General features: G+C 39.6%; 1 long non-coding RNA gene across 1 annotated transcript in view; it reads right to left on the bottom strand.

Annotated features, from left to right (window-relative positions):
* The window catches only part of LOC120406550, a 67,028-nt gene extending 40,079 nt beyond the window's left edge, over positions 1 to 26,949 (bottom strand). The window contains exons 1-4 of the long non-coding RNA XR_005599346.1: positions 26,853 to 26,949; positions 16,797 to 16,837; positions 4,832 to 5,009; positions 1,627 to 1,830 (exon numbers count right to left, since the gene is read on the bottom strand). This is a non-coding gene — a long non-coding RNA (uncharacterized LOC120406550). The remainder of the gene's footprint in view (positions 1 to 1,626; positions 1,831 to 4,831; positions 5,010 to 16,796; positions 16,838 to 26,852) is intronic.
* Between the last annotated feature and the right edge of the window lie 897 nt (positions 26,950 to 27,846).

Genomic DNA, 27,846 nt, shown 5'->3' with positions numbered 1-27,846 from the left:
TGGAAAAATCAGAGGCAAATAATGACCTGAAAATAATTGGGGTAAAACCAAAATTCTTCTCATCTTTGATTTTGAAGACACTGCAGGCTCAAACTTCTTAGTGGACAACTACCCATTCAAGAATGTCAGTGATTTCATCTTCCTTGGCTTTCTTGTTGATCACATGGGTGGTACCAATAAAGAACCTGAAGCCCATACTGCAAAACCATTGTCAGTAATGGAGTGCTTCATTAAGAATGTCTTTCACAAACCAAAGACCCTGGATAAGTAGAGAGATGAAACTGAGGCTATACAATGCTTTGCAATTCAGTATTCTGACTTATGGGATTTTAAACATGACTCCTCAGTTTCAAGAATGGTGTCCAATTTCTTTTCATTCATGAAGTATCTTCAAATGATCGAATACATCACATGGTATGATTTCAAGTTGAATGAAGAGATCTATTTTCTAAGTAAACATGCCCTGTTTTCTCAAATGGTCACCCAATACTTTCTAATGTCATATGGTCATCTATTCCAAATGCCTACCAATTTCTCTGCAAGAATTATCTTTGACTTTGACCCAATGAAAGCAGGATGGAAAAGACCCCCTAGAAAACCTAAAACTGATGGCTGTATGGCATCAAGACAACTCTGTCCCTCAGTCATTTTACCCCATAATGCAACAGATTTGTTTCATGACAGAACATCCTGGAGCCACATAACACATCTGGTGGACTCTATGCTGTCCAATCAAGAGCATGAGAACTAACCAACCAAACAGAATTAAGGTTACAAAATCAAACATTCAAAAGACAGGAATTTTCAAAAGTTAGGCTCTCTCTTCTGAAATTGACTTAGCCATTATGTATATCCTTTATATTTTATGGAATATATTAGCACTGGTTCAATGATTTAAAAACCACCGAGAAATATAAGCAATTAATATATATATATTAAAATATACATTTCAATTAACGGGGCCATGCTATTAGTGCCCATTAAAATTTGGATGACTAATGATATCCATCAAAGTATTTGAGAATATCATATTCTCAAAAAATGGTGCCCAAAGCATATTCTTACCGAGTATTCATTGTTTGCCATCTTTTATCTACTGTTTATCATTCTTTTTCCTAGTTTAATTTTTGTGTAGGTCATCCAGTTTGGTCACTGACCACAAATAATGAATAGCTGTAGTGAACAGTTTGTGAACCATCCATTCTGAAAGTGATTCAGCCAAATTATCCAGCTAATCCTTATGAATAATGAATACATATGCAGAAATCCAAGAATATATCTTCAGTGTTGCCAAACCAAAAAAGACTTCAATTCTTCAAGTGTTTTATCCTATAAATATAATTGAACTACCTGTATTTAGTATCTTAACAGCAGTTTGTTAAGGCTTTCAATTAAAAAGGGAAACAAGAATGGAAAATACTACGTGTAAGATGGCTATGTTAAGATTATTCAACAAAGCTTGTCTTTTGGAATGTCTTTACTTCTGAGTGCCTGAGTTTCTGAAGAGGCATTGTGTTGTATTCCCTACTATTCTACTTGTAATATTTTAGATATCTAGTGTCTGTGCTAGAGAAGCAGAAGGACTCCACAGTATGGTTATCCTTCCTTTAAATAACAGGCACTCACCTTTGCAGTATCCTCCTCCTCCATTGTACCCCAAAGACCCTATAGGTTAATGGATTCAAAGCTGGAGAAATGGCTGAGCAAGATCTGGAGTCCAGGAAGGCTGCTGAATGGGCAGCTAAATGGAGAACATACATCATATTCCTCTAAGTTCTTCTGATAGAGCTTGAGGGGGATCAATGGGATCTGCAGCCAGCAAAGAGGGCCCTAGAATACAGAGATTTGGAGAAATGAACTGTGAGTCCCTGCTCCCAACTCCCACCAATGGTGGGTTGGATCCTACAAATGCTGATCAGTTTGGCTGTAATATTGCAATGCAATTTAAATGTGAGAGTCATCCCACTGAACTCAATGGAGCAATTAAGGTGCTTATAAATTACAAGATCAAGTGGTTTGCAGGATTGAGGACAAAGAGCTCAGATTCTTGCAGGCTCCAGATTGGAATGATTTGGGTTAAACTTCACAAAGGAATGCTCTTGGAATTTTCTGTTTCCCAAGGAAAACTTTAATGAATTTAAATCTAAAAAGGCCTGGGCATGTTTTTATTATTATTATCATTATTATTATTATTATTTATACCTTATGGTTTTTGTTTGGGTTTTCAAAAATACAGTAAATAGAAAGGTTAGACACATTGTCATTGCATGGATACAGAACCTAAAGAAATTCAGTGCCAATAACTCCATGATTCATGTAGTCAGACTGCATAACTTCCTAACTCAAATCTTTGTAGACATGTGTGACAATACACTTCCCACAAACATTTGTCATACCATCTCCTTCTGAATTGACTGCTAGCCTGAGAATGCCCTATAATCACGACAGCAGTAGCTTCAGAGGCATCACCCATGCATTTAGGATTATGGATTGTCCCTTCCAGAGTGTGTTCGCTAGGAACAATTAGAAGCGCCCTAGATATCTTGTTAAGGATTATTAGGTAATATCTGCTCTCACTTTCAGGATCTTTGTCTCTTTTCGTGTCTAGAAAATGGGTAATGTCAGGCCATTTCCCATCCCACAGAAGATTACATGAAGGGGATGGGTATGATGACCACTAATGTTTTCTGAAATTCCCAGGTTTGGGTGCAGGTCCAGAAAGAGTGGAGAAAATTTATCCACTTAAATGACAAGAAATGGTAAAACTTAAATGTGCCCAAAGCCGGGGAAGGAGATAACTCTGGGGAAGGCTATTTGGAGGGGGGCGGGGGACAAGGGAGACTAAAACAGTGCCAATTTCATCAGCACAGATCTGTGAAAGTTTGTGGGACTGACTGTTAGCAGAAGGCACTGGAATCCTGAACCTACCTTCATTTTAAGTGGGGTATGGGTTCTACGAGACAGCTTGTATAGCCCCTACTTATTATTCATAAAGGTATTGGCAATTAGAAGGAAGATTATTTTTAATCAACTGTTTACCATTATTTTTTACATTTTTGTCATAATGAATGAGTGATTTTATCCAAATAATCAATCATGTATAAAAGTTAAACATTTAAAATTAAACTCATGAACTCTCTGGCAATCAGAATAACAGCTCTTTATCGGACATGTATCAAGAGCAAACAGCTCTTCTCTCTCTCTCTCTCTCTCTCTCTCCGCTTAGTCCAAGAACAAATGCTCTCTCTGTTGCATTTCAAAAGCTCATGCCATCTAGCAGTGTACAGCAGAGTATGTAATACTGCAAACCGTGTCTCAAATTTTCTTTGGAACATATTTTACAAGAACTTCCCTCTTTCCTCCACACACATTCAATTTCTTAATTCCACTACCCCTTTTTTCCCCTACTACATTCTATTTTTGTGGTCTGATGGACAACAAAAAAGGGTTCTTTGACCATTATGGTCCATTGTTTGAGAATCATTGTCCTTGCTCACATTCTTCATTCAGTATACTTAGGTTCATAGGTTATACACAGTTAAGTAAGACATAACATTGATGATAATAAACATAATATTAATGTTAAAAAGTCTGCAATGTACATAGTGTGGCATACTTTCTGATTACAGTGGAGTGCTGGTGAGGTCTTGACAGTTAAAATAAACTTTATATACTCTGTGTGTGTGTGTGTGTGTGTGTGTGTGTGTGTGTGTGTGTGTGTGTGTGTGTGTGTGTGTGTCTTTCATTCATTGTAATCCTCCATTTCCCAGGACTACTTTTCTACAAAGATACACTTCCAATTGTAATAACCTTGCCAGTCTCAATGTAAAGAAATCTCATTAATGTTCTGAATTATAATAATTCAAAACTAATTTCTGTAAGCATACTTCTAAAATGTTTTCATTTATGATTTCATTGTTTTTTTCTAATATATAATTTTTCAACAGGGCAGCCAAAAAGTTAAAAAGTACAAATTGGCGGATCAACAGCTATGCTAGATTGAGTATGCCTCAGATACATTTGTTTCAGAAAACTAAGTACCCATCTATAGATGGCACAACTACTTCTGCAAAGAATCAGGAATTTCCAGACCCATTAGATAACTACATATCTGCTAATTGGAGCAATATGATCCTACAGCAAATCAAAAGTAAAATAAAATACAAAAACAAACTTATTTTCCTTAACCAGCCCCCAAATCATTACCACCACTTATAGAATTGTCCATGTTACATAAAAACAGGAGAACGCTGAGTCAGCACAGAAGTCACTGGCACCAAAAATAACTATTTAAATGCTCCAGTAAAAGGGTTACTTAATGTGGCTATTAATATGTAATGATTTCTTTTGGACACTGATCTTTGAACAATATATTTGTTAATTAAATTAATTCATCATGTCCCTTTCATCCTGAGCAAATGGTAAAGGCTGGTGAAAAGTGTGATAGATATTTCCACATAAAAATCACTCATCAGAAGAAAAGGAAAGCCTGGACCTTATGATGATCTAGTGAATTGTCTCAGACAAAGCATTCAGTAGACAATCCTTCAACTGTAAAGTTACAGATAGCTAAGGGCCTTGGCTATGACTGTATTAATTGCTCAAAGGAAAATCTTACATATTTGAACTCTGTTGCGAGAAGTTTTTCTAGTATAATTTAACAAATAATATTTTTTGTCAACTGCCTAATGTACGGTAATTGTTGAATATGTGTAATTTTCATGACCATGTGGGTTGTATGCACAGAATTGCACATTGAAAGCAATGGCTGCCAAGTATATGTAATAACAATGGCAGATGCAATGCAATTTTAATGAGAAATTGTTCCTACCATTGTAACTGTCTGTGGAAGTGAAACTCTCTCCTAGAGGTTCTACTGTTTTTCCAGAAAGAACAGCTTCTTTACTGTTCTTTTCGGCATTAAACCAGTGTGCCTTGGCTCTTGGGTTCTTCATTTACACTTTCATTTACTCTGCAACTATCTTCTTTGTTGTTCTTGAAGAACCTTTCTGAATAAAAAAAAATAACCCTTAGGTAGCAGGATGCATTAACAAGATCATTCTTAGCTTTATAAAAAATAATGTGATATTGGTGTATAACCTTCATGCAGAATTGTATTGTTGAATTAAGTGCAGGAACAATACTGAATTTCAACTGTTTTGTTTACAGACTTCATTCCTGATATTCAGCCTTATTTTTCTTTTGTTCAGTTTCCTCAGCTTGTTTCTAAGGGCACCCTTTGGGGTTACCATTTATTATTATTATTAGGATAGAATCTGGAAACCGCAAAGAACAACAAGGCCACATTACGCTAGGCATGAAACAAACACATAAGAAGACCTGTTTCTTGCCACAAACATCTTAGCTTCTAATTTAATCCTATATACTTGTTTTTTTCTTTTATGCATGTAGGTATTTATCATATTTCTCTTTAGTCACCATGTAGGTTGGTTACACCTATTTAATTATCTTAATCTCCATAAATTAATCCCTCCAGTTTCTTAATCAACTTTATTCTTTTTCTCTGAACTCCTTCCAGTTTCTCTACCTCTTTCTCGTATCAAGGTGCATTTATGTTGTACTTACTGTATGTAATAATTTGAAACATTGGTCCAGATCCTCGGCTGGTGTAAGTCATCGTAGCACCACTGAAGTCAGAGCATCTGCACTGATGGTATACTAGTTGAAGGTCTGAGTTATTGTTTCATTGGCTCTTTCCCCATTTTACTGATGAGTTAAGAGACTCAGGGAAAGTAAAACAGATAGAAACAGAGATATTGAGCCAGATCCTCAGTTGGTGTAAACTATCATAGTTCTGTAGACAAAAGTACAGCAGCCAAAGATCTGGTCCAAAGTTTCTAAACTTCAGTTCTGATATTTAGTACTTATGTCCACTAAATCGTATCAGTAACACATCTAGCTTATTTCCCATACTCCTTGCATTTTAATTGATGGTTTCATTAGAAAACTAATACTTTTATTATTAGCATTTGTTTCACAATTATTCCATCTTCCACTTTATTTTTGTATGATGAAAGAAAGGCATGTCAGATTATTTGGGTTAAGTACAGGCTGCCTTCTCCACCATTCTATATATGTCAAAGCCTGCCTATGAAACCTTTCCAGGTTTGAACCTAGGAATCTGGTAGCCCATCTGCTTAAGATGAGACCATCTAGGATGAATTCAAACAGTCACCATTTCAATGTTCTTCGAATCCACTCTCTTTCTCTCTCCACCTTTGCTACGTGCAACAACTGGCCTTCAGTAGAACTAGGAACATGGTGAGAAAAATTGTTTACGTGCAACAACTGGCCTTCAGTAGAACTAGGAACATGGTGAGAAACATTCCTTTAACAGTATTCATTTCTTTTTTTTTTAAATCTTTTTTCCAAACATTTTTGTGAGTAAGTTTTATTCATAGAAATGTTTCCAGAAAGTGAATTTTGGGACTATAAGTCAAAAATTGTTTCAAATGAAAACAAAAGTAAAATGGTTGTTATTATTTCAGTTTCTTGACTGGAAATTATATATTTGACTTTGAATATACAATCACAATCTGAATATTGAATTTTGGATTTTTACTACTTGAAAGAATAGTCTCCAAACAGTTTACAAATAAGCCATCAGCTAAAATTTGTTTACAAAAAATGTACAGCAGCTGGACAGTTGCAAATAGTAAAGAAATGTATAAAAGTTAGTTTGTGAACAATTTGCTAATGGACAAAGGTCTAAATTTGTTTAATGCATCATTCATTATGATTTGTTCACTCAGCTCTAGTGTCCATTATCAGAGTTCACCTGACTTCCACTCACCCTTGATATTAAATGTATCTTTGAGATCACCTGCATCAATCTGAGTGACTGAATAGCAAAGTCCTTGAAGTTATCCTTGGTTTTAATCAAATCTGCCATATCTATGCACTTTTGGCACTTAGGGCCTCCAAGGTCATTGTATCCAATGAGAGTGCATCACAGTTTTTATCCTCACAACCCCCCTGTGAGGTAAAGAAGTATTATTCCATTTTACTGATGGCAACTGACAGGTTTTTAAAGCTATTTAAGTTCCTAAAGATGCACAGAAGCACCTAGTAGGATTTTCAAAAGCACCTCTCACCTGTCTTTTTGAAACGTCTTTCCAATAAAATATAATATTTTTCCCTGAAGCCTCTGGGCCTTTTATTGTGCAAATAGTCACTGATTCCACATAAATGTCCATTCTCCAGTCCAGTATCATAACAAGATGCTCATGAGACTGCTTGTCCTGTAAAGATGTTTCAAGTAAGGAGAGATTTGTATGTAATGCAGAAATATTACATATGAATGGTAAGTCTGAACAAGACCTTTTGTAACTACAAGGAGATCAGGAGTTAAAAATGTTGGTTGTTTGCCATCTTTATAGAGCTGTACAAGAATGTTACTTTGGCTGTTCAAATATTCCAAAGAAAAACTTTCAGAGAAGTAAGCCGGCTAAAATCATTTAATATGTAAATAGGGTGTCAGCATCACTCTTCTACAATACATTTTGCCCGGGATAGGATAAACTATAACTCTTACTAGTTGCTCATATTGCCAGACAGCCTTATATTTTATTTTAAACAGGTGTTTAAAAATACAAACAGACAGGCAAACTCAGGCCAACCATTAGTGTTGTGAAGCTGTTGAAAACATTCTTCAACACTCTAACAGTGTGATTTTTTTTGTACTGCTCTAATCATAGAGGAAGACCATTAGAAACACAAATGTATAGTCTCTGTTCCTTGATCATGGTCTATAGGGTCCCATTCCTAGCCAGCTATCCAGGAACATGTGGATTAATTTGTCACAGTATCCATATGTTCATTTGCAGTCAATACAGATATGCTAACATTTTTTGCTGTTCCTGCAGCTGGTGTCAATGTGGCTGTTATTATTTCACTAGTCTCTTGTATTTTGGGATCTTCCAAAACATTTGAAATCTGTTTCATGCACTGTATTTAACTTTCTGGAATCTGAGAAAGAAGAAGGTAGAGAATAGCATGGCCGGCAGCTCTTTATTTATGAAAACATCTTTCTGAAGTTCTTGGCCTGCACTGGAGGAAGTATGGTTTCAGTTAGTCCCCTGAAACTTGGATCAAGCACTCTTCCCAATACATATTCTTTCTCTTCAAACATTTCACTGTTAAAGTCTGTAGACAGCTTAAAAGCTAGGCCCTCTGCCAGGGTTACTACAGCACTGTGCCTCATTGATTTCAAATTCAGTTAGCATTTGTTCAAACCTGATGTGCAGATACCTTGTAATTGACAGCACCTGGATTAAACTTGCATTATCAGCACCAAGTTGTGAGTGAGCAATTGAAAAAGGCGTAAGGTGGTAACCAACCCAAGCAATAAGAAATCAGTGGCTGGAGATGAAGATAATTCCCTCTTTCCTATTTAGCAATTGCTAATATATTTATGTAGAGTGTTTTGTTTTGTTTTTGAAGCCTCCCTGACATTTAGAAGGAACCAGAATGAAAATTTCCATTTATATAATTCCTTTCACCCTGAAACTCCCCAAAAGTGCTTCACAGACAATCTATATGACACATGACATTACAGAAATGCTGCCACTTCTGGGGGGCAAGGATTGCAGACACCACATTGTACAAGTAGATGGGAAATTATGGCCAGGGGTAAACACTGATGCTGAATATGTGACATGAGATATTTAATGCCTATGCAAACTACATGGGATCTTAGATCTTAAGATATCACCTGAATGTACATATACGCTTTCTAGTTTGGAATGTATTTTCCTTGGAATATAGCTATTTCAAACCTTATACTTAGATTACTAAATTTGATCTTCCTTCATCGAGGAGTAGAGTTTGCCATTGAAATAACCATTGCTGCTGATGGTTGGAAAACTGAAACCTTTCTGAAACTGCTTTATGGTTTTTCTTGCTTGGGCCAAACAAAGCTAAATATCATGTATTAATAGATTTTATATTCATCTCCTAACTTTTTAAAATACACTGGCTATTCTGGTGGAAGTCAAAGTATGGTGGATGGCCTGCATTATGAAGTGTGGACATAATGGTATATATGCACAGCCACCAGTGCAAAGAATACCTTGACATAATTTTCTGATGTACAGATCGCAGGAGTGCATTCAGGCAGTTGTGAGATTGGATGATTGACCAAAGTGTGATTGATTCTACTTTATTTAGAAATATCAGAATACTAGACTTGATCGCTTTCAGATACTGTACTTAATTCCAAACATGGCATATATTAATTGTATAAAATGGGATTTTTCCTATAAAAATATGAATTTATGTTGTTAAATGTAGCAATATGGGGCACACCAAATATCTGATTCATTTCCTTAGCTGGTTGTTTCCTCCTACTACTAAAATGTTCCTTACTCAAGGAATAAAAACAATAGAAGTGCTCAGTTCCCTGTGATTCAACTTGTGTTCTCTAGGATGTAGCGCTATTGCCAGCACGTGCATTTTTTCTATTCAACTGCATATATATGGCTACCGATTAGCAAATTCCAAGCCCCTAAATTTATTAGTGAGTTTGACTTCACTGAGTCAAATGCCTTCATGGCACAGTAACTGGAGTAGTATGATCTAAAGCAGTGTTTCCCAAACTTGGGACGCTGCTTGTGTCTGGTGGTGGGCGGAGCAGGGCCGGTGGCTGGGACCTCGGCTGGCAGGGGCTGGCAAACAGAACCCCAGACCAGCAGCACAGGTGGCAGATGGAACCCCAGACCGGCAGCGGGCTGAACCGCTCATCCCACTGCTGGCCTGGGGTTCCGTTCATCCAGGCAGGCAGCAGGCTGAGCGGGGCCAGCGGCTGGGACCCTGGCTGGCAGCACAGTGCCACTAAAAATTAGCTCGCATGCCGCCTTTGGTATGCATGCCGCAAGTTGCCGACCCCTGTAATAGAGTGATGCTGCCATCCTATCTATCTATATCTATATCTATAGATATAGATATGTATCAGGTTAATTGGAGCACCTGTAGTCAATTAAGGCCTTGTCAGGAACCTAATAAAAAAAACCCTGCTTCAGGTGGACAGGGTGTGTGCGAGGAAGGAAACAGGACTGAAGCTTGGAGGTGTGTTGCTGAGAATTGAAATACCAGAGAACCAGAAGAAGGGATACCCTGCCGCAGCAGGGAAGGGAGACGCCCTTCCCCAGTGTTAGGGACCAAGGGTAACACTACCCAAGGGGGAAGAGGGTAAGAAACCTGCAGGGGTTGTGATGGGCTTTCTTCAGAGGGAAGAGCAAACCCAGACCCCTTCCCCATTTCCCTCCTCTACCAACTTCCTGGGCCACTAGTGGGGCCCTTGGCACCCCAAAAGCAGAGGCAAGGGGTGGCGTCCTAGCTTCCCGCCCCCCCCCGCCAAGAAAAGCGCGGGACCCACCATACCAACATCGTCCATGTTGCTAGAATATATAATCCAAGCAGTTACACATAATTTCAGAGAGATTGGATTAGCGTCTAGTTTAAATGTGAATTAGATATTGTTTGCATCCCTAGTTATAATTTATATACACCAATAAATAACCAATTAAGCTTCTTAAAGCAGTCATATCTATATTTATATGATGTTTCTCTCTAGCCCTGATGCCACTGTAGTATCTAAGCTTTGGTTATGGGATTGTCTGCCTTCAGCTTCTCTGATATCATGTATTACTTGGGTATGCAGAGCCTCATCAAGCTGTGCACTAGCATTTCAGCAAAAGAACATCTGAAAATGAAAAGGAATGTTATCATACTATGGGTGTCCAAAAATCAGCCTTGAATGTAATGAAAGGTTTGCTGGAAACCATGACAAAGGGCAAAACATTAGTGTCCAATCAACTCCGCAATGCGCTTATTCCAAACATATGCAGCTGGGCAATTTGGATTGTATTCTTTGTTAAGTTCACCATTTAAGACTCTCCCCGCCCCCTCCAGCCCTGTTTAAATGTGCATGTGATTCAAGAGCCTTTCCAGGTGATATTTCACCATGGACATGAAGAGAAAAATCATGAAAAGACTCAGATTGATTTAAACAGAGATATATAAAACATTTTCAACACTGTGTAATGTTTACATTTATAATACAATTTTTGTACACATTTATTTTGAGGAACATTTTTTCTCCCAACAAACCCTATCAGAAAAACAACAAACAAAAAAAAACAGACTGAAACAGTAAAATAACGGTGGGAGAAAAAAATAACATAAAGTAATGATACACCGTCTGGAAAGGAGTGAATTACTTGACAATGGTTAGGCAGTTTAGGTGCATATTATGCTGATCAATATTGTCTTATTGTTTCCTTGTGTTCTCCTGTTGGTTGGTCCCTATCCAGCTGTCATTTCTTGCCTTATGCTTAGATAGTAAGCTCGTTGGGCCGGGTACTGTCTTTTTGTTTTGTTTGTACACTGCCTAGCACAGTGGAGTCCTAATCCATGACTAGGTTTGTTAGCACTACAGAATAAAACAAATCAAGAATCTAAATGCCAACTGCAATAAATACAAGGACTAGAATACAAAAGAAACATTGAAATCACTGACATCCTTTATTGCCCATGGTGCAAGGCCATTGCTGATCTGTTTGAATTAAACAGTAGAGATTATTTCTTTTGAAGGGTCTACTTTGTGTTGTTATTGACATGACCTGTGACCATATAGATTATTGTTGTAACCAAGATCCTATAGTTGCACCAAATTTTGTACAAAGGAGGTCAAGTAAGGTGTCTGTGGAAAGGTTGTACTTTGCTAGTTATGATTATGTTGTCTGTATGTGTGTATCATCTTTGTATTTGAAGTTATGAATATTGGCTATGTACTTGTATCTCAGTGTGTTTGATTCTAAGTAGCATCTGTGAAGCATTTGGTCAGCTTCTTGAGAAAGGACTATTCTGATTAAATGCCCAATCAAGAAACACTTAATTGACTTTGGGAGATACCAATCCACATCTGAGCTTTCCTGGGAACATTCAAACTAACATGTAAACAATGGCATCGGCCTGCAAAAAGCTGAATCATTCATGGACATGTGACTTGCCCAGGTGGCTACAAACTCTATCTTGTTGCTGTGATTTTGCACAGAAGAACAAAGGGGTTTCTGCCTACAAGAGAGAGACTATAAAAGGCCCTGGAAGCCTCTCCATTTTGTCTTCAGCTGGCTCAAGAGATGGCCTCTCCACCCCAAAGAGATGCCTGAAAGAAACTGGGACAAAGGACAGTAACTACAGGGGTGTGAGTGATTGCTGGATCCAGGCCATAAACTACAATGTTGGTCTGAAAAGGATAGGAAGGAGTTCAGTTTGTGAAAGACGTTTATTGGAACATCTCAGAGGGTGAGATTTATCTGTATTCAGTTTCCTAACTTATTAAGGTTAGACTTGTGTGTTTTGTTTTATATTTCTTGGTAACTTACTTTGTTCTGTCTGTTATTATTTAGAACCACTTAAATCCTACTTTTTATACTTAATAAATCACTTCTGCTTATTAATTAACCCAGAGTAAGTAATTAATGCCTGGGGGAGCAAACAGCTGTGCACATCTCTCTGTCAGTGTTATAGAGGGCAGACAATTTATGAGTTTAGCCTGTATAAGCTTTATAGAGAGGAAAACAGATTTATTTGGGGTTTGGACCCCATTGGGAGCTGGGTGTCTGGGTGCTAGAGACAGGAGCACTTGCTAAGCCATTTTCAGTTAAAGCTGCAGCTTTGGAGCATAGGTGAGAGCCTGGGTTTGTGTTGCAGGAGATTAGTGTATCAGGCTCAATAAGACAGGGTTCTGGAGGCCCAAACTGACAGAGAAAATGGGATCAGAGGTAGTCTCAGCATGTCAGTTGACAGTCCCAAGGGGGTCTCTGTGACTGAATCCATCACATACTTCCAACCCACACTTTCAGATTGAGCTGCTGCACAACACACTGTGTAATAATATATTGCAAATCTCTGTTGTTTGCCATGGGATTTCAGATGAGTTTATCACAGATAATCACCCACAAGTGGCTCTATGATGGTTCTTGGGATACCCAGGATTGTGAGTTACATGAGGGTGTCTTCCCTCTGGTAGCTGAATGTTAGCTCCTTAACACTACCAGTCTGTCAATCACCCAAGCACTCTCGTCTGTGGTATGCCATCCCTGTCTTTGCCTTCCATGTTAAAAAGAAGGTGCTCCAAGTGCCTTAAAGTCCTCACCTATGAAACCCAGCCCCTGACACTGGCTAATGGAAATCTCAGATTCTCTGCTCCCAAAAGGAACAGTGTACCCCAATGTATCAGTTTTACCTTAAATCGCCTCTCCTGTATAATATACAGTACTTATGAGCACTTATAATAAAACAAAAGTAAGTTTATTTAAGAAAGAACATAAGTCCCACCAGAAACAAAAGAGAATGATGGAAACAAATGGTTACAATACAAAACAAAATAATAAAATATGAACTAGGGCCTATGCCTAGTTACCTTTCCTATCTCAGGAAATATGTTCCCTCCTACACCACAAGCCTGACTGGTTTCACTGGAACCAGGATCTAATTTTTCATGAAACACACATGCTCAGCAAGAGGTGTCCTCAGTGAATGGATACAGAGTGTCTTTCTCCATCCTGTGATATGCTGAATCAGTCTTATGTCTTTATTCATAGAGAGGGTAATCACATTGCTTTACCATTCCTTTTCACTTCCAAGAGGTTTCAATGTTTATAGTTTATCTTTGATGGTTCCCCATTGACTCTTATGGGTTGTTGCAGCAGTGGACAATTGAATAATACATTATATTATCAATGAGCCAGGGAGGGATTATAACTTTCTCCTGCTTGAATGGGCCATCACTGAGACATATGATTCCTTGTGACTCACTTTCATTCCAAAACCAGAAGGGCAGAATTTTCAATATAGTTACATTATTCCTTAAATATTACTTATACAATTCCCTAATGTATATGAGTATTGATAAGTTTCCTGCTTTCAGTAGAGACCTCACATACTACCATGAAAACAGTGTGTTAAATGTAGTGAGTTTGTTAGGTATGAGAGCAGAGTTGCTTGTAAAAGAATAGTGAATGCTTTGTCCGTTGGCACCAATATGCCTCTATGTCATAGGCTCATGTTGGCAATTCTCTCGTATATAAACTCAAGCATATCAGGTCAAGCTCTTAATATACGTAGTCAAGTGGGTTACCAGAAAACTCAGTACAGATAGGTACATGATGCCTTTTTTACTTGAAATCTTTAAATCAGCTTTGACCTTCTTTGCTAAATGGTATGCTTTAGCCCAGTTAGAAATTACAGGAGGGATGCAGGAGTTACTTTGGGTGAAATATTATGGCCTGTTTTATGCAGAAGGTCAGACTAGATGATTATAGTGGTCCCTTCTGGCTTTAAAGGCTGTGGCTGTGAAATTCCTACCAAAGGAACAGAAGACATCTACACAAAGACAATGTTGCTGATAGTGCCTGCAGGGGGATATAATGAACAAATCCCCATCCACTTACTGACTATGAAAAATATCAGGGGCAGCAAACACAGGCCTCTTGTGGTAGATCATGTCACAGCAGAAAGACCTTCTTTGAGAAGAAGTGGCTGTGTTATCAGCAAGCCATCAAGTTTCAGAGATGACAGTATGGAGGTACTGACTGATGACCAAGAAGAAGAAGAAGAGTCCTCATCACTTAGAGGATCTAGGTCACTTTCCTTGATCTTTATCCTACAACTCTGTGGGTAGGTCTACAGAGGAATAAAAGACTGCAGCATGACCACGGCTGGCCCAGGTCAGCAGACTTGAACTCACAGGGTTCATACTGTGAGGCTAGAAATTGCTGTGTAGATTTCGGGCTTGGGTGAGAGCTTGAGTTCTGAGACTCTCCACCTTCTCAGGGTTCCAGAGCTTGAACTTCAGCCCAAGCTCAAACTTCTAAACATCAATTTTTCAACCCTAAATCCCAAGCCCAGCGAGCTCAAGACAGCTGACCTGGACCAGCACAGGGTTTCTTTTCCCATAGTGTAGAAATACCCTGTTTGTGTGCTCTCTTAATTGTCCACTTCTCGTATGTGGTGGTTTTAATATGCTGTTTTACTTCTAGTACAAAAACTTCCTACCACACTGTTATTTATAAAGTGCATGGTCTCTCACATGGATATCATATCTCATACTGAAAAGTATATGCTCATTTCAAAATTTGCTTACTGGAGGAGCTTTATAAATTTCACTTCTCATTTTTGTGAGAGTCTTCAGATGTATTGAATTATGCCCAGTTATCACTATATAATACAGATGGTATGTAGGACTGTTTATCTAAAATAGCAGACAACACAACAGTCACAGTTTTACTTCTGGGGAGATTCTCAAAGGAACAGAGGGCAGTTACATTAGGTACCTAATTCCTCCTGAAAGTCTGTAGTATTTGGGTGTCTAACTACACTTTTAACTTTGAAAAAGTTTATTCTTCTTGCTTACCTTAACATATATATTCATGTAGTATTTTGTCCTCTCAGATCAATTTTTTTCCACCACTCTATATAGGTCTGTGTTATGGTTGCTACAGGAATCACCACTTTAATTTAAAATTTCCTAATTTTCTTCCTTTAAAATGTCAAGTAGTACACAGTGCCCCTTTTCATTTAATTCCCTTGATTAAAACAAACACTAAACCCACCCAAAGTGAGTGTGTACACATTAAAATAAACAGAATAAAAGTCGGTATTACAAATTCTGGGGGTTTGAATTTCCAGAACTTTTCCAGCAGTAACACTGCATTCATGTATTTTCCCCACATTTAATATGCAGTTATTACCATTAAAAACTCAACATTTTGAGTTAGAAAGAGTAAATATTACTACACTATACCACACTGCATGCAATATAGTCTTATAAGAGGTGGTAAGCAGTGCTATATCTGTCACTATGCCGTGGCAATAGTTGATGGCACGTACTACAGTAAAATCAGCATAATGAACACCAAGATCTTGCATCTAGGATCCAGCAGGCAATGCTCTTAAGATTTTTTGTAAATGACTCAGTTCTCAGTTTTTCCCACCATTTTTAATATGGTACAAAGTACAGCACCTGCATTTTTATGCAGGTCTATAACTGACACATATGCCATATAGATTAACTAAATGTAATTTAAAAGAATGATGTACTAAGAGTTATAACTACAAAAAACTCTATAGTAGACTCTGGAGTCTCCTGAAATACTTCAGTATATCAATTTATTCTGCAAATATAGTGCACATACAGATGACCTGACACCACCATTTCCTCATAGAAAATGTTCCCCTTCATTCTATGAAAGGTATAGTGATGAGATGTGGCAGTCAATGAGTTAAAAAGATAAAGGCATTTTTATGGAGTTTTTGTAGTTTTAGAAATATTCAACTATAAACCTAGTGCACTGGGCACTCATTTAGGCTTCAAATCAAAACATAGCATGAGCCCTGACCAGGTAACAAGTTAGGGAGGAATATTATACGTGCCTATGGCTTTGTTCTGCCACCTCCCAAATTTTTAATAACCCTTGAAATCAAATTAAATCGTTTTTTTTAAAGTCTCCTTACAACATTTTAGGATCCTCAATTATATTTGACTATTTTGTAGGGCCCATGTGTGTATGAGTCATTAAAATAGGCTCCATTGTTAAATAATCACAGGGCTTGGCACTTCCAAAATGCCAACAAATCGTCTGGGTTTTTTTTTACCCGTTTGGCATTTCAAACTGAACAATTGAAATGTAATAGCTGACTGAGATGGGTGTCAGGAAGGATTTACACCAGCCTTACACCAGATGTTGACCAACATCTAAAGCAGTACTTACCTACTCCTGTTTTCGAAGTGTGCCCTCTGGAGCGCAATCCTCTAAAGGAGGAGACAAAGTCAGAGACAAACCAAATTTAGAAGAGGGAGAAGCCTGAAATTAGATGGAACTAATTCTTGCAACATAATGGTTTCAATAATCTTATTTTTATAAATCAGCATTTCCAGTTTTAATAAGTTACAGTACTGACAAGAATGTGAACATGAGGTAAGATATGGAGGGATATGTACAAAGGATGATAATAATACTTAGGGGTGTCACAGTGTGACTGGCCCTTTGAAGTGGAATCAGGGTCCAGTGCATCTGGACTGATTTCCTGCTGTTCAACTGAGCTAAAGGGAAGAACAGCAGGAAGTACCTTGTGTTTGGCTTTTATTCATAATAGGAACATGATCATGTTATATCATCTCCTTTGCAGATATTGTAGCATATTAGTACCAAAGCAGTATGGCCCACATATTCAAAAGTGCCTAGACCAGATCATCAAACAGCTGCAGGTGGTTGGCATATAGTAGGCAATAAAAAGGCTCCAGCACGGCCCTGAGTCAGCAGGAGGAAAGGCCTGTGGGAAAGGGCACACTCCAGGCAAGAAGTGTTTAGACAGGAGGAAGGGTTGTGCCCAGCTTGGGACTGAGGAAAAAGAAATGAACTTTCTAGAGGGCAGACCATCAGGGAGGAGAGGCATGATCCACCTGAAATGGGCATGAAGATTGGTGGGTCTCAGTTCTGTTTTTAAAGACTTTGTGTGGGTCTTAAGACATTGGTACTCAGAAGGTGAATGTTTTGAATAACTGTGTGGACTTTTTAAAGGGACCTCAGTGGAGGGAAAACTGAGACAGACCACAACAGTGCAACAGAGCAACAGTGGCCAGTAAGGAGTGCTACAGGACAAGGATGCCCTTTGACAAGGGGTCAGCAGAAAGACAGAGGACTGTAAGGGACCTCCTGGATCCTCAAGTTTAGTCCCTGGCTATTGCAGGCAACCCTGGTTATAAATTTGCCAAGTTTCAACTTAAATTGTATAATACAAATGAAATACTGACCTTTAAAACGAATATCCAAATGGAACTTTCAGCCACCTTACCTTCCCCTCTTCTTCAGACCTACATGCTCTCTGCACCATGGGGATGTTCACATATTGACACTGTTTTGGCTGGAGGGCACACACATGGGGATGTGCTAGTCACCTTCACCCTTCCACTCTTTCTCATAAGAGGGGAGCCATGAGGAACCTATTTTCCCCTTCTGTTTGCAAAAGGTTACCAGCAGAGTGGGAAGCCAGAACTTTTTTCCCTATGGAAGGTACAATGGAGGTATTTTTATGATGGGGAAAAGTAGTCAGTAGTCTTTTCTTCTTCCCACATGGTTAGGCAAATAAAGCTTGCCTGTCTGACTAGCCAGACATGCAGAACAAGGAATAATACATTTTTAACGCCATAAGTTACCATAATGATAATCTAGGATGACCTCCTGTAATAACACAGACTAAATAATCTCACACAGTAATTTGTGCATGAACTCCGTTTAAAGTAAACCCAGAAGTATTCTGAACCTGTCCTCAGCACTCAGAAAACTTCTGCCAGGGAACATTACGAGTGTTCAGACATTCCCCCCTCCTTCCCTTTAAACGTTTAGAACAGGTTTTTTTTCCAAATCTAGATGCTTCAAATTAGGGATTAGGGAGACTATTTAAACACCTAAACATAAGATGCTTCATGCTGGACACACTAAACTGAGACACAAAAATTAGTTAACATGCCTGAAAATGTTGGTCTTAGTGTATATTTAGTCTAAAGAGACTGAAAATTAGTGGCTCGAAACTGGGAAAATTCTTCTATGAGATCAGCAGCAGAAATGGTGCCAAACTACTCTCAAAACAGAAATTATTCTCCTCTAATGACTTCCATGCTTCAAGTACTGATGTGTAATGGTTTTAGGGGCCAAATATTTTGAAAAGCAAGAAATAATTAGGCAAAAGAGGGTTATTTATGCATCAGTGCTCTGCATTCCAAATCCTTCCTACCCAAATCTGGCCTGAAATGAAAACAGTGTCAGGTGAAAAAGATATTCCTATTCTGGGATGAGCTACAGCAGCTGTGGAGACATGACATATTTGTATAGCTAAAGCTATATGTGGTAATAGAAGTGTCACAAAGCAAATGCAAGCAATTGGGAAAAAATCGAGGCAGATACACCCTGGAAGATATAGTTTGTAGCCCTCTTTCTTGATGAATATATTTAACTTGAATCTATATAAACTTGAAAGTGCTACCCATGGTCATAGTGGTCAGTCATTTGGCTGATGGGCACTGGAGATGTCTCTGAGTACTATTTTGTGCTGTTTTACTTTCCCTTGTACCTCTCCTCCTTTCAACAATGGACCACCACTGTATCTTATGCCATGGCGTTCATCCATTCCTGCTGTGTTGGCAGCCATTACTGTAGGTAACTGTAGAGGAAAGTGTGCAATTTCAGTTTTCTATACAATTTTCTGGGCAATTCACTGTGCGCATTGAGTTGAGAAGGGGTACATAGGAGTTTTGCTTGGCTCACCAGTTACCCTTACCATCCAAGTTTACATTTGTACACTTGTCCCCCCCCCCCCCAATTCAACTCACATCCTATTTTTTTTCTTTTATAATTGGCAAATCACTCTGTATAAATGAAGGACACTTTGTTTTCAATGCAACTGAAAATAAATTCTGAAACAAGTGATTATGAGCTTCTGCTCTGTTTATTACACTTCTGAGAAGTCATGATTTCATTAACTGTGGGAATTTCATTTGCATCACAAGAATAACGAATTAAGAGTAACTACGTTTTCTTCATGATTTTCCTCCCTACACAGTCTATAGCACATTCCCCCACCAAAAAAAATTCCTTTGAGTAGCACAGCCACAGCCAACATTTTGTGGGGAAAGAGCTGCTCTGACTGAGAATTTTAGGGCAGCCTTAGATTACTTTGCAACCCTGAATGAAGCATATTATTAAAAGTCACTAGTACGATTCAGGATCTGACCTATGAAATCCATTAATTACAGTGGATTTACTCCTGATGTACATAGGGATAAGCGAGCTCTGAATCAGGCCCAAATGGCTGATTGTCACAAATTCAAGAATATCAAAACACAAGGAGAGCATCAGGATAAAATCAGAGAGAGGATCAGCCTATTCAAGTTTCATCCTGTAATAAGCAACTCACTCCTCATCAAGTTGGGGGTTGGCCGTGGGCAGGAGGCATGAAAATTACACCATTTTTTAAAGGGGGGGGAATCAAGCACCTCCAATCATGGAAGCTAGTGGAGCTGTTAAAATACAGTCACTGCATCATGAGTCCCTTGGAACATAATTTCAAAACAAATAGGGACAGCACATTTACATCCAAGGCAAAGTGTGGGGTTTGCATCAGTGAACAGCAACACTTTCATGGCAGTCACATTAACTAAAAAGGGTAGGGAGCAGCAATCAGCATTCCATAGCAGAGGATAATCATTATGATGTGCCGCCTCTGTGTAAGGAAGAAGAAGGTAATAAAGCAGGGTGCAGGGGAATAAGGCTTTCCAATAAGCACTGCTTAAATTTACTTGAACCTACCACCACCATCAAACTCCTGCCCAGGTGATGGATGTCACACTTTAACTATAGTAAAAGTTTACTAAACATTGTGGGCAAGTAAAAACATCAGAAAGTGCCTTTTGCTTGATCTTTATTCATAATGGTAAACTTTTCACATGCAAGCAAGGCCTAAATCAACAAAATAGATGCTAACCAATATGAGGGCTTGGCTACACTTACAAATTTGCAGCGCTGCAGCAGGGTGTGAAAACACACCCTCTGCAGCGCTGCAATCTGGGCCTTCTCCGCCAGTGTGATCCCCCAAGCCCCCAGCCAGAGCCGCGCGCTCCATTCCCCCACAGGATTCCCCACAGGGAGTGGAGTGCAGACAGGGCCTGGGGAGTTTTTCCCCCCCGCTGCTGGCTGAGACTGCTTTTTCTGCTACACTTCAAAAGCGCGCGCGCGCTGCGCGGCGGCTGGCGCAGCGCTAAGCCAGCGCAAGCGCTGAGCCAGCGGGAAAAACTCTCCAGCCCCTCCCCTCAGCTCCCCTGTCTCCAGCTCCTGTGGGGCTGGGGGGGCGGCTCTGGCGGCTGGGGCTCTGGGCGCTTGGCTACACTGGCGCGCTGCGTTGCGCTCGCGCCCTGCCGCTGTTGTAAGTGTGTGCTGCCACCCGCTGCTGGCTGCTGCCCGCTGTAAAGCCGCGCTAGCGCTTCTGCGCGCTGCGCTCGCGCGCGCTTAAGCCTGAGTCCCAACTGTCTGATAGTGCCTCCAAGACCCAAGAAACAGGGTCATTGACATGGCTACTGACTTTACCCTGACAAGTGTTGTTGTAGCTATGTTGGTCTTACCATATAAGAAAGAGTGAGGTATTATCTCTTATCAGACCATCTTTGGCGGAGGAAAGAGAAGCTTTAAAGTTACACAAAGCTCTTTCAGGTGTGGAAAAGGTACTCAGTGTCACAGCTGAATACAAGATGGAACAGATTGTTTAGCATAAGTAATTGACACATATTCTGATGAACCATTCAAGGTGAAGTGGCACATTAGCACCCCTGTAGTCACAGGACAAAAAAGGGGGTTAACAGGGTTACAGATGATTCTAATAAGCCATAAATCCAATGTCTTTATAAAAATACAAGATTTCAGTGTCTAACAAAGTTATGAATTTAAGCTCCCAAGCTTCTCTTTTGAAGGTGTTGTGTAGGTTTCCTTTGAGGATGAGGACTGAGAGGTCAGATATGGAGTGATCATTTTGTGGAAAGTGTTTGCCTATAGGCAATATGGTTATTTGCCTTTTATCATTTTTCTGTGTGAATTCAGTTGAGAGCATAGTGATTCATGAACTTACACAGAAAAAATGATAAAAGACACACACAAAAATATCACCCTTGGGCAAACACTTCACAAAATGATCACTCCATATCTGACCTCTCTGTCCTCAATTCTCAAAGGAAACTTTCAAAGAGTAGCCGGGGAACTTAAATTCATGATTGTAGTGTCTAGTAAATTTATGGTCTTAATAAAGATACTGGATTTATGGGTTATTATAGCCATCTGTAACCCATTTTTTGTTCTCGACTGCAGGGGTGTTAACAGGCCACTTCACCTTGAATAGCCCCTTATAATGTATTAACTACTTATGATAAACAATCTGTTCCACCTTGTATTTAGCTGTGACACTCTGAGGCTTTGGCTACACTTACACTTCAAAGCGCTGGCAGCGCAGCGCGCGCGCAGCAGCGCTGAAGCGCTAAGTGTAGTCGCGCGCCAGGAGCTCTCTCTCCTCCAGCCTCCCCACTCCACCTGTGTGGTGTGGAATGGCGAGCCGCGCTGGCGCCCCAGCGCTGCGCCGGCTGATGGGCTTTTTGCTGCTGCGCGCTTTTTGCAGCGCTGGCGCTGGAGAGGGTGTGCTGCAGCAGCTGCTGCAGCGCTGCAAATTTGTAAGTGTAGCCAAGCCCTGAGTACCTTTTCCACACCCGAAAGAGCTCTGTGTAAATTCAAAGCTTCTCTTTTATTGGCCCAACTTCTGCTGATGAAAGATAATACCTCACCCACCTTGTCTCTGAAGTTACCATGACAAAACAAATAAATGACAACAGATTCCTCTTTTTCCTCCTAATGGAGTGGGAAAGCAGATGTTCCAATGCAGGGGCAGGAGCCTGGTGGCCTTCCCTGATACACAGCAGGATTTTTAGTGTATGGTCTACAGTGAAAGAATGGTATTTATACAAAGGGTATATACTAGGCAAATAGATTTGGGTATATCAACAATATCTTATTCTACATCCTTTCTATTGGTGTATTTACATATTAATGGACTATAATATATTAATATGTAAATACACCAATAGAAAGGATGTAGAATAGGATAGTGTTGCTATAGAACTGTATATCCTTTCTATTGGCGTGTTAAATTGTATATGGTTAAATAGAGAATCTGTGTCCACATTAGAATTATATAGCGTGGTTCAATAAAACCAGTAGAAAGTATCTCATTCTCAATAATAATCAATAATTATTTTTAAGAGTAATTTCTATATAAACCCTGTTACATTTTCCACACTATCTATTGGTTTCATCCCTTTTACATTCTTTAGGGGTTTCCAGCTAGAGTATAAAAATGTTCCATAACAATAAACAATTACGTGTTTTAGATTGCGACTTACTCAAGTTTTCTCAACACCCAAATATTATTGTTACTTAGTTTTCTTTTCAACCATAATTTTATTTAACCTCATGTGGCTCATTAACACGAGTAACTCACTCAACTACTTTAAATAAACTAAAGAAAACTTCACTAGTGTGGTAGTTGCATGGTCCCCATTTCCTACTCAAAACTTCTCTGGGCCAAATCCTTTAGAAACCTCAAATCCTTTAGAAACCTCAAACAGAGGAGAAATTTGGAATGGAGCGCCACACTCCCCAAGGATAAGGGGATTAGTCACCTCCACAGAACCATCTTCCCAAGCCCTGAAGAGATTGTTCTGTGCCCAAAAATCCATGTATATGGAATCATAGAACTGGAATGGACCTTAAGAGGTCATCTAATCCATTTCCCTGCACTCATGGCAAGACTAAATATTATCTAGACCACAGGTGTTTGGGCAGAATAGGGGCCCGAGGCTGGGATTGTGGAAAACCTCTTATTGTGCAGCATCTCCTAACACAAACCTAAACAGAGGGTATGATCTAGCTCTCTTGGTCTGATTTTCAAAAATGATGGGCAGCTGCAGCTCCAGAGGCTCTGGCTATTCACCAAAACACAAGAAGGAGATGTTCTGATTTTCTCACTGCACGATATGCTCTTGGTTTCTGAGTTTAAGTAACTTTGTAACAAACTAACATTTTGATTCACTATCAAGGTTTGTCATTATTAGTTGTTATATTGTGTCCAAAATTTACTTAGTGATTCAAAATATTTAGGGTGGGAAATTGGCAAAAGAGCTGTAATGGTTAACATGTGTTCCTGAAACAGTCCAGTGAGTTATGCTTGGAGTTATGAAGTTTGAAGAATGAAAACCTCTCTCAATAAACCTTCAAATACTTTACTGAAAAGGATTATTTAGTGTGGTTGTTTTTTTCTATACCAGGGGGGTAAAATGATGGTGATTTCTTTCAGCATCTGTTTCACCTTACCTTACATTGCAATACAAAATGTATGATTATTTTTTATATTTTTTGCTGATTATCTTTGTGCAGAACGGTCACTTAGGCAAAACTGTGAAATTGAACAAAATAATGAAACCAACTAGGTTAATTCATCAGTAGGTGGAATGAAGGCTGAATCTTCACAACAGCTATTTTGATTTTTTTCCCAAACTTTCTGCATGTCCATGTTCTTATAGAACTCTAAACCAGTACAACTTAATTGGAGTAAGATCAGAAGGAAGCTTAAAATCTTTTATGTGTACTGTATACACACAAAAATTTGGATATTTTGCACTCTTTGGGTGACCCAAAGCAGCCATGAACTAACTTTATGTACCAAGTTAAGCAGGGTTTATGGTTGCTTTACATCAACAGCACTGCACAAAACCAGTAAGTGTGTTAATGAATCTGACTTGTATTATTAATATATTCTTTTTTAAATTATAATTCCAATTAAACAAATATATATATGTGTTTATTATTGAGATTATAACAAAGAAATACTGTATATCATGATCACATTCCATGGTCTTCACTGGAAGGCACACAAAAAAATCAACCAAACCAACAATAAAATAAAATAAAACTCCACTATGTAATTCAGTTTAGATTCTTTTCTTTCTTGGAAGAGGCGAGTTTTGCAGCCAAATGATACAAAAAATCCTAAATTATGGATCAATTTTAACTACCTCCTACTGTGTGCTCTTTGTTGCCATTGAGTCTACTACCTGAGGAATCTCTGTATGACTTAGCCTTTCATTCCTGCCACAAATGTTTTGCCCTCAGCTTCAACAACTGTGGTCTTATTTTGTTAATCAAACTGACATATTTCCCCTTTGGTACCTACTTAGATGGTCCCTACAGCTTTGTCCTGTGACCCAATGTATTTATTTAGACATGTTACTGAACTCAAAAGATATGATACTACTGTATGGTACAGTCTCTTGGCAGTTAAGCAAGGAACATGCTTTTCAGGAAAAACAGACCCATTATCATTTGAATCCCTGATCAAATATTAACAGTTCTGATAGTTCTGTACTGTATTGTATAAATGCCTAATACAGGGGTACTATCCACTCATAGTGAATGTGCTTCTGGCAATCCTGAAGAATGAGGCTGCTGCTTCTGGGGAAAATGTAAAGGAGTTTACTTTGTAGCTAAGTAAAAAAATCTAAATCCTATAACACCCATAGTCCTGGATATTTTCTGGGGAATTAATGAGCAGCTTTGCCTCAAGCAACTTACCCTCCCAAATGGACACAAATTCATTAATCCCCAGGAAATGCCCTAGGCTGCATTCATTATTGCATAAATAATTCTCTATAACAGACATGACATTCATCTGTTTTTTTAGCCTGAATAAGAATTTTCACTTTGCAGGGTTAAGAGAATCCCTAGCACCATTAATTTAATATTGCTTAATTCAGATTTCTGTTTTCTGTGTAATCATAATAAAATACTTATATTTCCACAATATTTCCTTAAAGTAACACGAAGCTGAATGCTTCAACAGCAAATGTCTGCTCTGCATAAAAAGACAAAAGAATGAGTTAATAATACCAAGCTTAGCAACTTATTTTACGTTTTTCAGTCACTGTGCAGACATTAATTACACTCACAGCATCCCAATGACATTGGTAAGTGTTATTCTCCCCAGTTTTGTAAAGTGACACAGAGAGGTGAAGGCCCAGTTCCTTATGATACTTAGGCACCTGCTTCTTTTGGTAGCAAAGTCCACCACTTATGAGTCATTCATACCTTCAAAGCTGCTGCTTGGCTGCCACCTAACCCCACATGTGCTTAAGGTCCGAGGCACTGAAAGGCATCTCTATACTGCAGCTACCAGGTGTGATTCCTAGTGCACATAGAGAGACTCGCAGTAGCTCAGCTTACGCTAGAAACAGTAGTGTGGACCTTGCACCACTGACAGCAGCTGGGGCTAGCTGCCTGAGCTGGGACCCAGGGGTTAGGTGGGCTTGAACCTGGGCAGCTAGCCCAAGCCACTGCCAGTGCTACAATGCTCATACTTTTATTTTTAGCATTTTAGCTCAAGCTGAGCTAGAGTGAATCTGTCTACACTTCCCAGCTGTAGTGTAGATACACACTCACCATACATCACTCAATATTCCCAAAGCCACCTAAGCGCTGTTGCCACCCCACAGCTAACAAGTCACTCAGAGCCTTAGCTCAAGCCAAAGCCACAGAGCAGGATTTTCAAACTAGGTGGGGGAGTGCCTATCTCACCAGCAGGGCCTAATCCAATCGGTGTGCTCAGTGAATAGCTGTCAGAGGCTAGGACATAGATGGTCATATCCAGTAGTCGGAGCAGCAATTAGTAGCCAGGAATAGGGGCCCAGGGTGAGAAACGGAGTCAGAGCTAAGGTTAAGAGAGGGACTGGCTGCACTAAGGCAAAACAGGAGCAGGACTATAAACAAGACTGGAGCAAAACCTACCATGGCCATGAGCAAATGCATCAAGCAGCTACCAAACGACTGCTGCTGTTGGTCTTAAGATCAACTAATCTACTGACTCTTTCTGCCAATCAGTCAGTTTAGCCAATTGGGCAGCCTACTACAAGCCAGTTACACTCATTAGGTTGCCTGGAGACTGGGTCTCCTGCAGGTCCTGTCCTACCTAACACCTGTTATTTGCCAGCCCCTTCACCAGGATGGCCAGTGCAAACCACCAATAACCTGGGGGGGGGGGGGGGCGGGGAAATAGCTCCTGCACAAAAGCCAGCCAGGGGGTGTAGGGACATATAGCACAAACCTGAGAGATGTATTGAGTGTGACCAGAATTGAGAGAGAGAGATGGTTTCAGTTTCTTAGGCATAGGCTACTTAAGCAGCTAACCTAGTGTAGGTATCTGTCTCCAGGAGATGAGTTGTGGCTGAAGATTTTGAGTGGAGGCATCTATCTCTGGCCCATGAGCCAGATGCACCAGATCAGCTTCTTAGGCAGCTATGCCCCTCTCCTTTGTATGTCACCCCGGTGATGTTGTGTGACTCCCCATTCAGTTTGCTAATTTCTGCCTAACTCTCCCCATTCATTGTATGGGAATCTGAGGGCCTACCTTGGGGCTGAAAATTCCTGTGGATGGTGGGCTACCTAGAGGTTGGGCATTGCTCCATTCAACACTGCAATGTCTAAGTGCCTTTAATGATCTGACTAAAGTGACTCGACCAAGGCCACACAGCAAGTAAGTGTCAAAGGCCCACACTGGTAACATTTACAGATATATCCATGGGAGGGGTTTCTGGTGGGAGGAAAATTCCATGAGGAATTTTTATGGGATCAGTTTATTAGAACTCAGTGAACCTATGGTATTTTCATGAGATCAGGGTTATTCACAAAGACACCTCTTTTCTCTACATTAGCTCTGAAGGCTTCTGTTCCCATTCTGGCTCCCTGACAGTACAGCTCTAGTGGAATCAAATTGCTAGGAAATCCCAAGCAAGCAGCTGCCCCCCAGCAAATACTACCTACTAATAATGGTTCTTACTGAGAGAGTTTCCTAGCACAAAGGGGGGAGGGCTCGTGAATAGTTAATGCAGTCCCAGTCTCCATTTGGCTTGGAGGTAACCTACCACACAGAGTAGATGGAAGAATTAGGTGTAGAGGTAGAGATCCCCTCTGTGTTTCTTCTATTGGGAGCCCTACTGGACCCACAGACAGATTAGACCTAAGGAGTTTGTGTAACCAACTGGTGAATATGTTACAGGTTCCCCTTGGTGCCAATCTGCAGAGGTTAGGAGTTGTTACTATGTCTGCTATGGTGCTTTAATGCTTTAGTTCAAGTTGTAGCAGCTCATGCTTTTTGGCTATGGAGGCCTCTGGTTCAAGCTCC

The sequence above is a fragment of the Mauremys reevesii genome, linkage group 5, assembly GCF_016161935.1.
Source record: "Mauremys reevesii isolate NIE-2019 linkage group 5, ASM1616193v1, whole genome shotgun sequence".
Classification (NCBI taxonomy): domain Eukaryota; kingdom Metazoa; phylum Chordata; order Testudines; family Geoemydidae; genus Mauremys; species Mauremys reevesii.
Note: the sequence above shows the minus strand (reverse complement) of the source record. Positions and strands in the feature narration are given on the sequence as shown.